At 47.2% G+C, this 12,538-nt stretch overlaps 1 protein-coding gene across 5 annotated transcripts in view; it reads right to left on the bottom strand.

Annotated features, from left to right (window-relative positions):
* The window catches only part of LOC119970352 (terminal uridylyltransferase 7-like), a 114,525-nt gene extending 110,165 nt beyond the window's left edge, over positions 1-4,360 (bottom strand). For all 5 annotated transcript variants that reach the window (XR_005461592.1, XR_005461591.1, XM_038804822.1 and 2 more), the window contains exon 1: positions 4,203-4,360. The gene's annotated coding sequence lies outside the window, so the exon portion shown is untranslated. The remainder of the gene's footprint in view (positions 1-4,202) is intronic.
* Positions 4,361-12,538: the final 8,178 nt, after the last annotated feature.

The following is a 12,538-nucleotide window of genomic DNA, read 5'->3' as shown; positions in this document are numbered from 1 at the left end:
GAAGATAAAGTTCGCCTTAAGAGGGTCAATGGTCGGGTTCACCCAGAGGTGGCAACCGTTCGTCGACTTTCTCGGGGAAAATTAAAATGTCAGCAGAAGCAGTATTCCAAGAGGGGGGGAAAAGAGGGCCGGATTGTTGTTTTATGGTTGGGGTGTGAAGATTGGGTTGAGGGTGGTAATGTTTATTATACTATGTTTATATCATTGTTATTGTTATAAAAATTTTCAAATACCTTCATAAAAATATTTTTTTTAAAAAGAGAAATCTGCAGGGGGATCTCAACCACGGTCTACCGCAAGAATGGTCAACATACGTGTTGGGATTCTAATAGTTCCACACACAAAATCGGCCTTATCGGCAACTGTAAATAGGACCCAAAAAGCCATGTGCTCACCAAGCAAGCTTGATGATGAAATAGGGCACATCAAAGTCTACCCGGATCAGATCATTCTGAGCCGTTATGAACGGGTCCAAGGTAGTTACTTTCAGCCCAATCTACTTCATATTACCTGAAGAGCAAGTTATCTCAAAGATTTGAACAATAGGTGAAGAACATTTGCAAAATAATCCTGAAGTGTACTAAGAATTATGTGGACAACCAATTTAAGGTTGCCAGTCAGACTTGCAGTGTGATGCATTTGCGTGTACTGGAAGCTACATATTAATATACAGGACCCTGTTTGTTGCAGACAGAAAGAACATGTACACAAGGTACAGCTATTTTAGCTAAACAAAATAAGCGACAGCCATTTTCTGGTTCATTCCTCAGGGCAATACCTTGACCCATCAGAGTCAAGCTGCCTGCTTTAAATTTCAAACAATGCTTGACAGTTACCTGTCAGTCACCATCAACTGATGTATTCTTGATGGCACGCCTCTACTTGCCAACCAAACATTACTCTCCTCTCTTTTTAAAAAATAAATTTAGAGTATCCAATTTCTTTTCCAATTAAGAGGCAATTTAGGGTGGCCAATCCACCTGCCCTGCACATCTTTGGGCTGTGGGGGTGAAACCCACGCAAACACGGGAAGAATGTGCAAACTCCACACGGACAGTGACCCGGGGCCAGGATTGAGCCCAGATTCTCAGCGCCATGAGGCAGCAGTGCTAACCACTGCACCACCGTGCCACCCTATCACTTTCCTCTCACACAATAGAAATTTGTTGATTTCCCTCACATTATATTCTTGTGAATACCCTGATGAGGGCAAGACAAAAAAATTAAACAAAAATAAAAGTATCTTTCGTCAGCAATACTGAAATTTGCACCACTTAGAAGAGTAGGGGGAGCAAGGGGAGCAGGTGCGTGGGAACACCAACACCTGCATGTATCCCTTCAAGCCACATAGCATCCTGACTTGGAAATATGTTGCCACAGCTTTATTGTTGCTGTGTCCTAAGATCAAGATGTATGATCAGTTTGGATGGAGACAAGAAACAGCTGGAGAAATAGGTCACTGGTGGGAGTAGTCGATAGGCATCATTGCAATAGCCACACCATAGGACAAAGTAAAAATCAAGAAATAGTGGGGGTATGTAAGAAAGATACTGCAATAATCATGGCAATTGTAACCTCCATATAGATTGGACAAATCAAATTGGCAGAAATAACCTTGAGGACAAGTTCATACAGTGTATTCAGGACAGGAGAATAATAGTGTGAAACCAACAGGAGAGCAGGCTATTTCAAACCTGGTAAACTGTACTGAGCTAGGATTAATCAATAATCTCATAGGGATGAATCATACAGGGCACCACGATCCTCACTACCAACCCCCCCTTCCCCCTAAATCCAAGGGAAGAATGGCTGGCCGCAGGCATTAGCAGGCCCGCCTCAGAGAGCTGCTGGCCAGGTGTCTAGAGGTTGACACGAGGCCGGAGGGAGGGATGGTTACACCTTGGGGTCCCTCCAAAGGGCCTAGGGGGGTCCCTCCTGCCCATGCAGGTTAATTGCTCACTTAAGAGCCTCAATTGGCCCACTGACATCAGGCTGTTATAACAACATTTGCAGTTGGTATAATTGTGGTGGGAGTATAGTAGGCAGGGGTGAACATGTAAAAGGTGGGTGAATGTCCCACTGAATTTAATATGCTCTCCATCTCCAAACCTGTCCGCAGATTACTTATAAACAAAGGGAGAAATTAGAATGAAAGTAAACTAGCAAGAATTATAAAAACAGACCTCAAGTCTTTCTATAAGTATATAAAAAGGAAGAGATAAGCTAAAGGAAACATTGGCCCCTTAGAGGATGAGTCTGGGGAATTAACTGAAAATGAATATTTAACAACAAAGTGGCAGTGACTTTGAACAAATATTGTACATCAACCTTCATGATCGAAGATAATGAAGGCATCCCAAGATCAGCAGAAAATCAAGAAACAAAAATAAGAGCGGAATTTAAAACAACCACTCTCATTGAGAAAATGTAGAGACTAAAGAATGACAACCCCCTGCACCTGATGGCCTGCATATTACGGCCTTAAAATAAGTAGCTGCAGAGGTAGTGGATGCATAGGCTGTAATCTTCGAAAACTCCCAAAATTTGAACGGTTCCAACGGATTGTAAATCCACAAATGTAACACCTCTATTTAAGAAAGGAGAGAAGTCTTGTTACAACTTCACATGGTGTTGCTGGGATCACACTTCAAGTACTGCATTCAGTTTTGGTCTCCTTATTTAAGGAGGAATATGCTTGTATTGGAAGCAGTTCAATTAAGTTCCCTAGGTTGATTCCTGGGATGAAAAGGTAATCTCAGGAAAAGGTGAGCCAATTGGGCCTATAATCACTGGATTTTAGAAGGAGTGATCTTATTGAAATATATAAGATTGAAGGGTTTGACAGGGAATAAACAGAGAGAGTGTTTCACTTTATGGGGGAATCTAGAACTTGGGGCATGTAGGTTCAGAATGAAGCGTCTCCCATTTAAGACAGAGATGAGGAGAAATGGCTTCTTTTCAGGGTTGTTAAAATCTTTGAATTCTCTATCCCAGACAGCAGTGGAGACTAAGTCACTGAATTTATTTAAGCATGAGTGGCCTAATTTTTGAACTACAATGGAGTCAAGGTTATGTGAGGTAGACAGGAATGTGGAGTTGAGGCCATGATCAGATCAGCCATGATGATCTTATCAAATGGAAGTGCAGGCTCAAGGGACTGAAAGGCCTACTCCTTGCTCCTATTTTTTTATGTTATGTTCAAAATCTTGGAACTCCATAACACTGGCTGTACTTACATGGACTGCAGTGGTGCACGAAGGTAGTCCACAACCACCTTCTCAAGGCCAATTAAGGACAAGTGGTAAATGCTGGCCTTGCCATCAATGCCCACATTGCATGACCAAATTTTTAAAACTTGTAGAAATGCTGAATTTCTTCTAGCACATTCAGTAAGGAGGGAATCTAGCAGGGTTCAGTGAGATCGGTCAGAAATCACCTTTGTGTGGACACCGTTGAGGCGAGAATTAGGTTTGGATGTGATGATACTCAATCAAGCCAGCAACCACATAGTCAAAGTGCTTGAGGGCACTAATGCCCATGGCACTGCGCCACTGAACAAATATCAGAGACAATTGGCCAAAAATAAAATAACAGTAAGAAACACAGTAATCCTGACGTCCTGTACCTAGTTTCAAATCTATGGTGACTATCATAGAACACTTCTAAAAGCACAGGAGGAACAAATTACCGCATAAAAAATAAGACGTAAAAATGTGACGAGATCTTCCTCTTCCTTGTTGATCTATTTTACTGATGATCAGTTTTAAGAGTGGGGCATCGATTGAAGCAATATTCGGAAATAACCTGACCTCTGTTACCCCATTAACTTCAGCACTCACTCCCTGTCAACCCCTCTGTCTGTGGTTTTATCCAAAAGTGAAAACAACTCTCATCATACAGTATTCTCCTCGATACACCCCTTGAATCGCATCATTTCAAGTTAAGCTTTTAGAGAGAGAAGAAAAAACATGAACTCGTGTTTCAAGGAGGAACGGGCCGAGAATATTGCAAAAGGTGCGGGATGGATGGCTGGTTGCAGCATCAGGGTCCTGGGGCCTACCCGCTCAGGCAGCCGTTGCCGACCGACCGCAGACACTTTAAAAGCAGCCGCCCCCTCACCCCCACGGCTTCCCCTTGCACAAGGCACCGCTTCACCGAGGATGAGACCGAGCCCGAGAAGTGAGGGGAGGCGAGAAACTAACCTGTGGCTCCGCTCCCTATCCGCTCGCCGCCCGCCTTCCTTCCTTCCTTCCTGTCGCTGCGCATTCCCCTCAGACAAACACAGAGAAACTCAGACACAAAACCGCTGCACAGTCTCCGGAGGAGCACAGCTTCCTCCAGTCACAACCTCCAGAAAAACTGTCCCTGCAGGCCACCAACCAAACTGCAAGCACTGAAACAGAAAAATAAAGGCACAGCCATCGAAAGAAACGAACTGGAAGATTTGACCTGCCAGATTCTAATGTACCCCTGTTCCTCAGTGACAAGGGGGTAATTTTTGTTTGAAGGTGTTGCACTAATATTTTGTTGGGGGCTATTTTTGCATTTCAAATTCAGCTTGGATTCATGAGTACACACACGCTTGAATCAGGAGATTCTAGTCCCATTCCAGGATTTGATGGAATGAAGTTTGCTGGATATTTGGGCGAGACTGAGGTCACAATTCCAAGAGCTTGAAATATTTTGATGAAAAGTAATAAGGTGAGTTTATTAGTGTGATAGCCAAAGGTAAGGACTTCATACGACCCCAGATGGCAGGATAATAACTAGGTTTATTTACTCCACCCACAGTAAGGTTGGTCGGGAGGCATGTAGCACACCGGTGACCATCGTTTTTGTGAAGAGCACCAAGGTGGGAGTGGCTCGGCTTGCAAAGGTGTCAGGCCGGTGTCCATGTTGGGGCGATCGTCATTGTCGTCGTCATCGTTGGATGGCCCCGTGGGTGCATTGGGTACGTCGGCTCCTGAAAGGCGGCGGTGATGGCAAGCGGTACTCTGGCCCCGGTGGTGCCTTCTATTGAACTGGAGTAACCATATAAATATTTGTCGGCACGGAAGCACAGTGGCTAGCACTTGCTTCACTGCGCCAGGGTCCCAGGTTCGATTCTCGGCTTGGGTCACTGTGTGGTCTGCATGGTCTCCCCATGTCCGCGTGGGTTTCCTCCAGGTGCTCCAGTTTCTTTCCACAAATCCTGAAAGACGTGCTGTCAGGTAATTTGGACATTCTGAATTCTCCCTCAGTGTACCCGAACAGGCGCCGGAGTGTGGCGACTAGGGCCTTTTCACAGTAACTTCATTGCAGTGTTAATATAAGCCTACTTGTGACAATAAAGATTATTATTACCTCCAGACCATGATTGGGGGCTGTAGGAGTGCCTTTCGACCAAGTTAACCAGCATTGTGAACAACAGCGTGTCTGGCCTGTCCAGGTAGGTAAGGCTTTTAATTAAAGCATAGATTGGGCTGTCGACAGCAGTTAGCAATGTGACTGTCTGCCTTTCATCACCCATGATGGCTTTTGTCTGAAAATAATTTGTACCCGCTCACTGTATTGGATCCAATCGTGGGTGTTAGCGTCAAATGGTTCCAGCTTACCAACGAAAACCATCACTCTGCTCTGGGCAGAGGCCTCTCCAAGCTAGATGAAGATGGTCATTGGCGAAAAGTCCAGTGGCTGCGGCAGTTCCACTTTATTCTCATTGGCAGTGTGATAGCTGAAGGTAAGGACTTCATACAACACTAGCAGGCAGGATAACAACTAGGTTTATTTACTCTATTCACAATACCAGAATTACATTACTCCTCACCCAGCAGGGTCACCCTCTCTATCCTGTAATGTTCCTCCTAAATAGGGGGGAGTCTCCAGCTCAATGAGGAGTGCTGTGGGAGGAAAGATGGCGGGGGGCAAGCACACCCATTATGGTGGACACCCTGGCCGAGGGGATGGCGGTGGGGTTTGAGCGATGGAATTTGAGCAACAGTTTGCCAAGCATTTTGAGCGGCATGGAAAGGAGATGATGGGAACGCTCAAACTGTTGATGGATGATACGTTGGCGCCAATAAAGGAGGCTCTTGGAAAGATGTTGACAGTGGTGCAGGAGCAGAGAGTTGTTGAAGGGGGTGGAGGAGGCATTGTCGCAGTACAGTGACCAGCTCACCTCGATGGGAGATGAGCTGTAAAAGGGGGAGGAAAGTAATAAAGGAGGCTGACAGCCAAAGTGGAGGACTTGGAGGAGCAGGCCAAGGTAACAGAAACTTCGGATCATGGGACTGCTTGAGGGGTTGGAGGGCTGGAGGCTGAGGTGTTTACAATGTTGTTACGGGAGGAGGAGAACACCTCCCGTTTTGAACTGGATAGGGCTCATCGGTTGCTCTGGCCGGAGCCAAAGGCTAATCCACCAAGAGCAGTGATCGTCTGTTTCCACAGCTATCCGATGAAGGAGAAGGTTTTGCGATGGGCCAAGCAGAATCAGGAGGTGAGGTCGGAAGGCAGTAGAATTCGTACATACCAGGATGTCACAGTGGAATTGGCAAGACAATGGGCAGCCTGTAACAGAGGGAAGGCAACACTTTATAAGAGTGATGTGTGGTTTAGGGATATTACTCGGCAAAGTTGAGAGTCATGCATAACTCCGGGGACTATTATTTTGAGATGGCGGAGGAGCCAGAGGTGTTCGTGAGGACTGAAGGACTGGGACTGAACTGAGTTTGGACTTTTTACTTATGTTGTGGTTGAGAGGGATTGGTTTGGGGATGGTGGAATAAGGTGTTGGGTGGATTTTTTTCTTTCCCCTTTTGTTTAGTGTTTGGCTGCTTTAGGGTGGGGAGGGTTGTTTCTGCTGGTTTTTATACTAGGTATGTGGGGGAGAGGCTCTGGAGGGGGCCACCTTGCTGGCAAAGTTGGCTGGTGAACGGAAGGGGCTGCGGCAGGCTGAGCCTGCATGGACAGGTTGCGATGGGCCTGGGACATGTGAATGGTGGGAGATAGGGCGTTTGCAGAGAGGAGCGGTTCGAGAGGAAGTTATTGGGGAGTTTCTGGGAAGAGGAGGAGGGGAGGTGTGGCTGACTGACGAGGTCTAGGGGTAGGGCTTAGGCCCACTTGTGGGATGGGGCAAGGCAATGGTCATGGCTTCTCGGAGGGGGAGGGGGTGAGAGACCCCCCCGCCCCCCAGTCCGCTTGGTAACTTGGAACTAATGGCTGGTTAGGTGGACCGGTGAAGTGGGCGAGAGTCTTCTCGCATTTGAAGAACTTGAGAGCCGTTGTGGTGCTGCTGCAGGAGACGCATTGGAGGGTGAAGGACCAGGGTAAGGCTTCAGAAAGGTTAAGTGCGTCAGGTGTTCCACCTGGGCTTTGATAGCAGGGCCTGGGGGGTAGTGGTATTAGTGGGTAAGAGAGTTAGGTTTCAGATTTAGACATTGGTGGCAGATCATTGAGGAATTTAAATTGTAGTAATGGGTGCTTTGGAGGGGAGTTTGGTGGTGTTGGTCACCGTGTATGCCCCGAATCAGGAGGATGTAAGGTTTATGAATAGGATGTTGGTGGCCTTATCAAGGCTGGACATGCATCAGTTAATTTTAAGAGGGGATTTAAATGCAGTGTTGCATCGGAAGATGGATCAATATAAGCTGCGCCTGTGACCACTTCGGGGCGGGGGGGGGTCAAGGGTTTTGGCAGCATTTATGGAGGAGGTGGGAGGGGGACGTCCTCTGGTGAAATGGTTTGCACTGTTGCCTCACAATGCTGAGGACCTGGGTTCGATCCCGGCCCCGGATTACTATTTGTGTGGAGTTTGCACATTCTCCTTGTGTCTGCATGTGTCTCACCCTCAGAACCCAAAGATGTGCAGGGTAGGTTAATTGACCACGCTAAATTGCCCCTTAATTGGAAACAATGAATTGGGCACTCTAAAGGTTTTTTTTTAAATGAAGGAGATGGGGGGTGGGGGGCGGGAGCGGACCCGTGGCAGTTCTTACATCCAGAGGGCAAAGAAAATTCCTTTTTTTTTCGCCAGTGCACAATGTATAGTCAAGGACTGACTTCTTTATTATGGGGAGGTCGTTGTTGTCGGAGGTGGGGAAAGTGGAATACTTGCCGATTGTCATTTTGGATCATGATTGGTGGATCTCACAGAATAGCCCCTCCACCCCCCAATAACCCCTCTCCTCCCCCGTCTCAGCAGCTGACCTGGTGGATATGGCCCTGGAGAGGAGGATGCTGGGCTACAGATGGGAGTGGAGGCAGATTTTTTTAAATTAGCATTTGTCTCGCTGATTGCTCACAGGCAGGTCCTTTTGGGTGTACGGCAGCTTCTCCACCCAATTCCTCAGTGTGGCTGGGGGTCCTGATGGAGTTCCTGTATTTGGAGAAGGTTAAGTTTATCTTGAGGGGGACAATTGAGGGGTTCCACAAGAGATGGGGCCTGCCTATTCTTCATTTTAAAAAGAGTTAGTTTCTGGGAACGGCTGCTGAGGTGGGGGAGGGGAAGGGTTATTGTGGGGTGGAGGGGCTATTCTGTGAGTTCTTGGGGTGTTGGTTGGTAGAAGGGGGTGTTTTGTTTTTGTTATTTTGCACTGTTCTGTTTTATGTAAAAAATGGTGGAAACAAAATAAAAATATTAATAAATAAATAAATCATTGATGCAGACTGTAAATAGCTGATCATTGTGGCACAAGTTATAGCCTACCAATTTAAAAGTGACACCTTTATTCCTAGTTTCTCAGTTCTGCCTATTGACTAAACTTCAATCCATATTAATATATTACCTCCCATCCCCGAGTGCTGATCCATGCATTTTACATTGAGCTCTTTCTTTATATTTTATGCTGCCTCCATACCTTTCTTGTGTATTTCTTACTGATGACCAATCTTAGTTACACACGAGGAATAATCTAAGAGGTGCAAGCTGGAAGACAAAGCAGGTTTATTCTCCAACACAAATAAAGCCGCAGCCACAAAACAAATGTCCCAGATGGGGACTATCGGAAACTACCGTCCCGGGTTTGGGGGTGGATATTTAAGGTCCCGCTGGTGAGCATCCAATATGGGTGCTCATATTCTATGAAGCTCATGGGGAGATCGGCCAGCAATTCCCCCGTAATCTTCGTGAGGGTTAGAACAGAAAACTATCGAAAAATACCCATCCAGAGACATTTTCACATAATTCCCTTGATAAATTCAAATTTTTCTTCAATAATTCCAGCGTTTTTGCCTGCCTTTCAAAATGTAATGCTAATCACTCTTTGTGTGAAGATGAATATCTCGATATAAAATTCCTAAATAACCTTTTCCTAAATTCCTGAAATTATATTTTACTAGTTTGAATCCAAGAAAAGTGCCTTAACTGGTGCCTCACAATGGAATATCAGTAGTCAATCTGTAGTTTGAGAACTGAATAAGTTTGATGCTCAACAGAATCATAGATGCTTACACTTAAACAAAGCATTTCTTACTATAATCTTTATTGTCACAAGTAGGCTAACATTAACATTGCAATGAAGTTACTGTGAAAAGCCCCGAGTGAAAGTTTAGCTGGCCGGGTTATAACTAAGAGTCCCGATATTTACTGTGCAAGATTTGCAAGAGGGGAAGGTGATGACAACTTCTGGTCCAGCCTCCAATCCTGTTACATCTAAATTATTAGACAGCTAAAAAAGAAACAGAATCCTGACATGTCAGGTGGCAATTTTATTCACCTAAACTTTTGGAGTTTAAAAAAAAGAACTAGAGGTGGGATTCTCTCAGCCCGCGCTGGTTCGGAGAATCGCCGGGCCGGGTGCGATTCGTGTGACACCGCCCTGACACACAGTCCGCCGATTCTACGCGGTCCCCCCTCCCCCTCCCCCGGCGATTCTCCATCGGGGTGGACCGAGTGGCCGGCGCCATTCAAATGTGGTCTTACCCGGCGGGACTTCGTCGTCCATCCTGTCGGGTGCGGCCTGGTGGGTTTGGGAGGGGAGGTCGACCCTGGGAAGGGCCTCCACCGTAGCCTGGCCTGCGATCGGGGACTACCGATCGGCGGGCCGGCCTCTCCTGGTGGGGCCTCTTTGACACCGCGCAGGCCCCTGTAGCCCTACTCCATGTTGCGTTGGGGCCAGCGCGGAGAAGGAAGCTGCTATGCATGCGCGTGTTTGCGGCGGTCGCAGTGGGCATGCGCGTATTCGCGCCGGTTGCAGCACGCATGCACAGACCCTGTAGGGCAGAGGATCACTACACTTAGCAGTCCGATGACACCATCATTAAACTCCTGTTTTTATGACGGCGTCAACACTCTGCCGACAGAAGGGAGAGTCCCGCCCTACATTTTCAGGTAAGAGGGGACATATTAGTAGTATTTGATCACTTAATTTCGGGGTACGTCTAACCCCCCAAGGATGGTAGGATGGAATGTTAAAAAAAATTAAATCTCAAACCTGAACCAAGCACTTCAAATGTGCTCTTTTACAATTTTTTTTTTCAATTAAGGGACAACTTAGCATGGCCAATCCACCTACCTTGGACATCTTTGGGTTGTGTGGGGTGAGACCCACGCAGACATGGGGACAATGTGCAATCTCCACACAGACAGTGACCGGGGCTGAGATTGAACCCGGGCCCTCAGCACTGTGAGGCAGCAGTGCTAACCACTGCGCCACCATGCTACCCAGCTCATTTTCAATTCTAATGAGGCTAGATAGGGGGTGGCCAATCAATCTACCCTCAGGAGGCAGGTAGGTGGCTTATTTAAATACTTTAATGAGGCGGCGGATCTCCATTTTGATTTCTCTTACAGTTGTAAAACCTGTACTTCTGGGCCTAGGAAAGCAGACTGCTAAAAGGAGGTGAGAACTTCCTCTGTGCAGGAGGTAATGGCTTTCCAGTACTTCTTGCAGGCCAAGTGGGGAGGACTGCATCTTTCTTCCCAAGCTAACAGGCTTCCCTTCCTGATGCACCATCAATTACACACAAGGCAAGTTGTAGAAAACAAAGTCATGGTTTTAATACTCCAAGATGTAGCCTGTCTGCTGCTGAACCCAGACTGGAGACAGGGCTACAGATCAGTCAAGTACATGTAACACCCAGTGGGGCGGAGCCACGGAAGAACAATATATAGCAATGAGTAACAATGGAATAAACAGTAACAGAGAATATATGCAGCACTGTAGGTAACAGTGGAACTACAATAACAGTGATTCACCACATTCACCCCCTGTTAAAAAAAGGCCAGCGGGGGTGAAGCAAACTTATAGATTAAGTCTATCAGGAGCTTTAACCGCCCGCTGTGATGTCCTCAGTCCCGGCTGTGGTGTGGGCACTGGTGTCGAGACCTGCGACTCCGGGAGCGTGTCGTCCTCTTCTTCTTCCGGAAGCGTCGACAGAGAGGGAGACGGTGTAGGCGCGGGGCGATGGTAATTGAGGTAGACGGTGGAGGGTTGGGTGGAGAACCAGCGGGTGCCAGATCCCGAAGGGAGACTGTGTCCTGCCACCCATCCTGATGTGTCACGTAGGCATATTGTGAGTTAGCTTGGAGAAGCATAACCCGCTCGACCAGGGGATCAGTTTTGTGGTTCCTCACATGCTTCCAGAGGAGGACAGGCCCTGTGGCTGTCAGCCAAGACGGGAGCGAGACCCCTGAGGTGAACTTCCTGGGGAAGGCAAAATACACTTGTGAGGAGTCTCGTTGGTGGCAGTACACAGAAGTGACCGGATAGAGTAGAGCGCATCGGGAAGGACCTCCTACCAGTAGGAAACTGGGAGACTTCAAGACCGTAGGGCCAGGAGGACGGCCTTCCAGACCGTCGCGTTCTCCCTCTCCACCTGTCCGTTTCCCCGGGGGTTGTAGCTGGTAGTCCTGCTTGAGGCGATGCCCTTGCTGAGGAGAAACTGCCGCAGCTGATCACTCATGAACGACGAGCCCCGATCACTGTGGATGTAGGTGGGGAAACCGAACAAGGTGAAGAGGCTGTGCAGGGCTTTGATGACAGTTGCCAAGGTCATGTCAGGGCATGGGATGGCGAAGGGAAAACGTGAGTACTCATCAACGATGTTGAGGAAGTACACGTTATGGTCGGTGGAGGGGAGGGTCCCTTTGAAGTCGATGCTGAGGCGTTCAAAGGGGCGGGATGCCTTCACTAGGTGCACTCTGTCTGGCCAATAGAAGTGCGGTTTGCAATTTGCGCAGACCTAGCTGTCCCTGGTCATGGTCCTGACCTCCTCGATGGAGTAAGGCAGGTTGCGGGCCTTGACAAAATGAAAAAAACGGATGACCCCCCGGGTAACACAGGTCATTGTGGAGGGCCCGAAGTCGGTCTACTTGTGCGCTGGGACAGGACATCTGGCGGCTGTAACGAGTCTGTAATATCTATGGATTGTATTCCTTCATAACTTTTTGAATGGCTCAGTTTGAATTTTTGCTAGTTGGAATTCTTTACTGGAAGGTTGTTGTTTGTGAGGAACAGACATTTTATTGTTTCACGGCTTGATCTGTATTAGAAGGAAACCTTTATTTTCTGATATTGTATGAAGTGGTGGTAACAGGCTGTGACTTTGTTTATGATTATTG

Source organism: Scyliorhinus canicula, chromosome 8 (genome assembly GCF_902713615.1).
Source record: "Scyliorhinus canicula chromosome 8, sScyCan1.1, whole genome shotgun sequence".
Classification (NCBI taxonomy): domain Eukaryota; kingdom Metazoa; phylum Chordata; class Chondrichthyes; order Carcharhiniformes; family Scyliorhinidae; genus Scyliorhinus; species Scyliorhinus canicula.
This window is presented reverse-complemented; position numbering and strand designations above follow the sequence as displayed.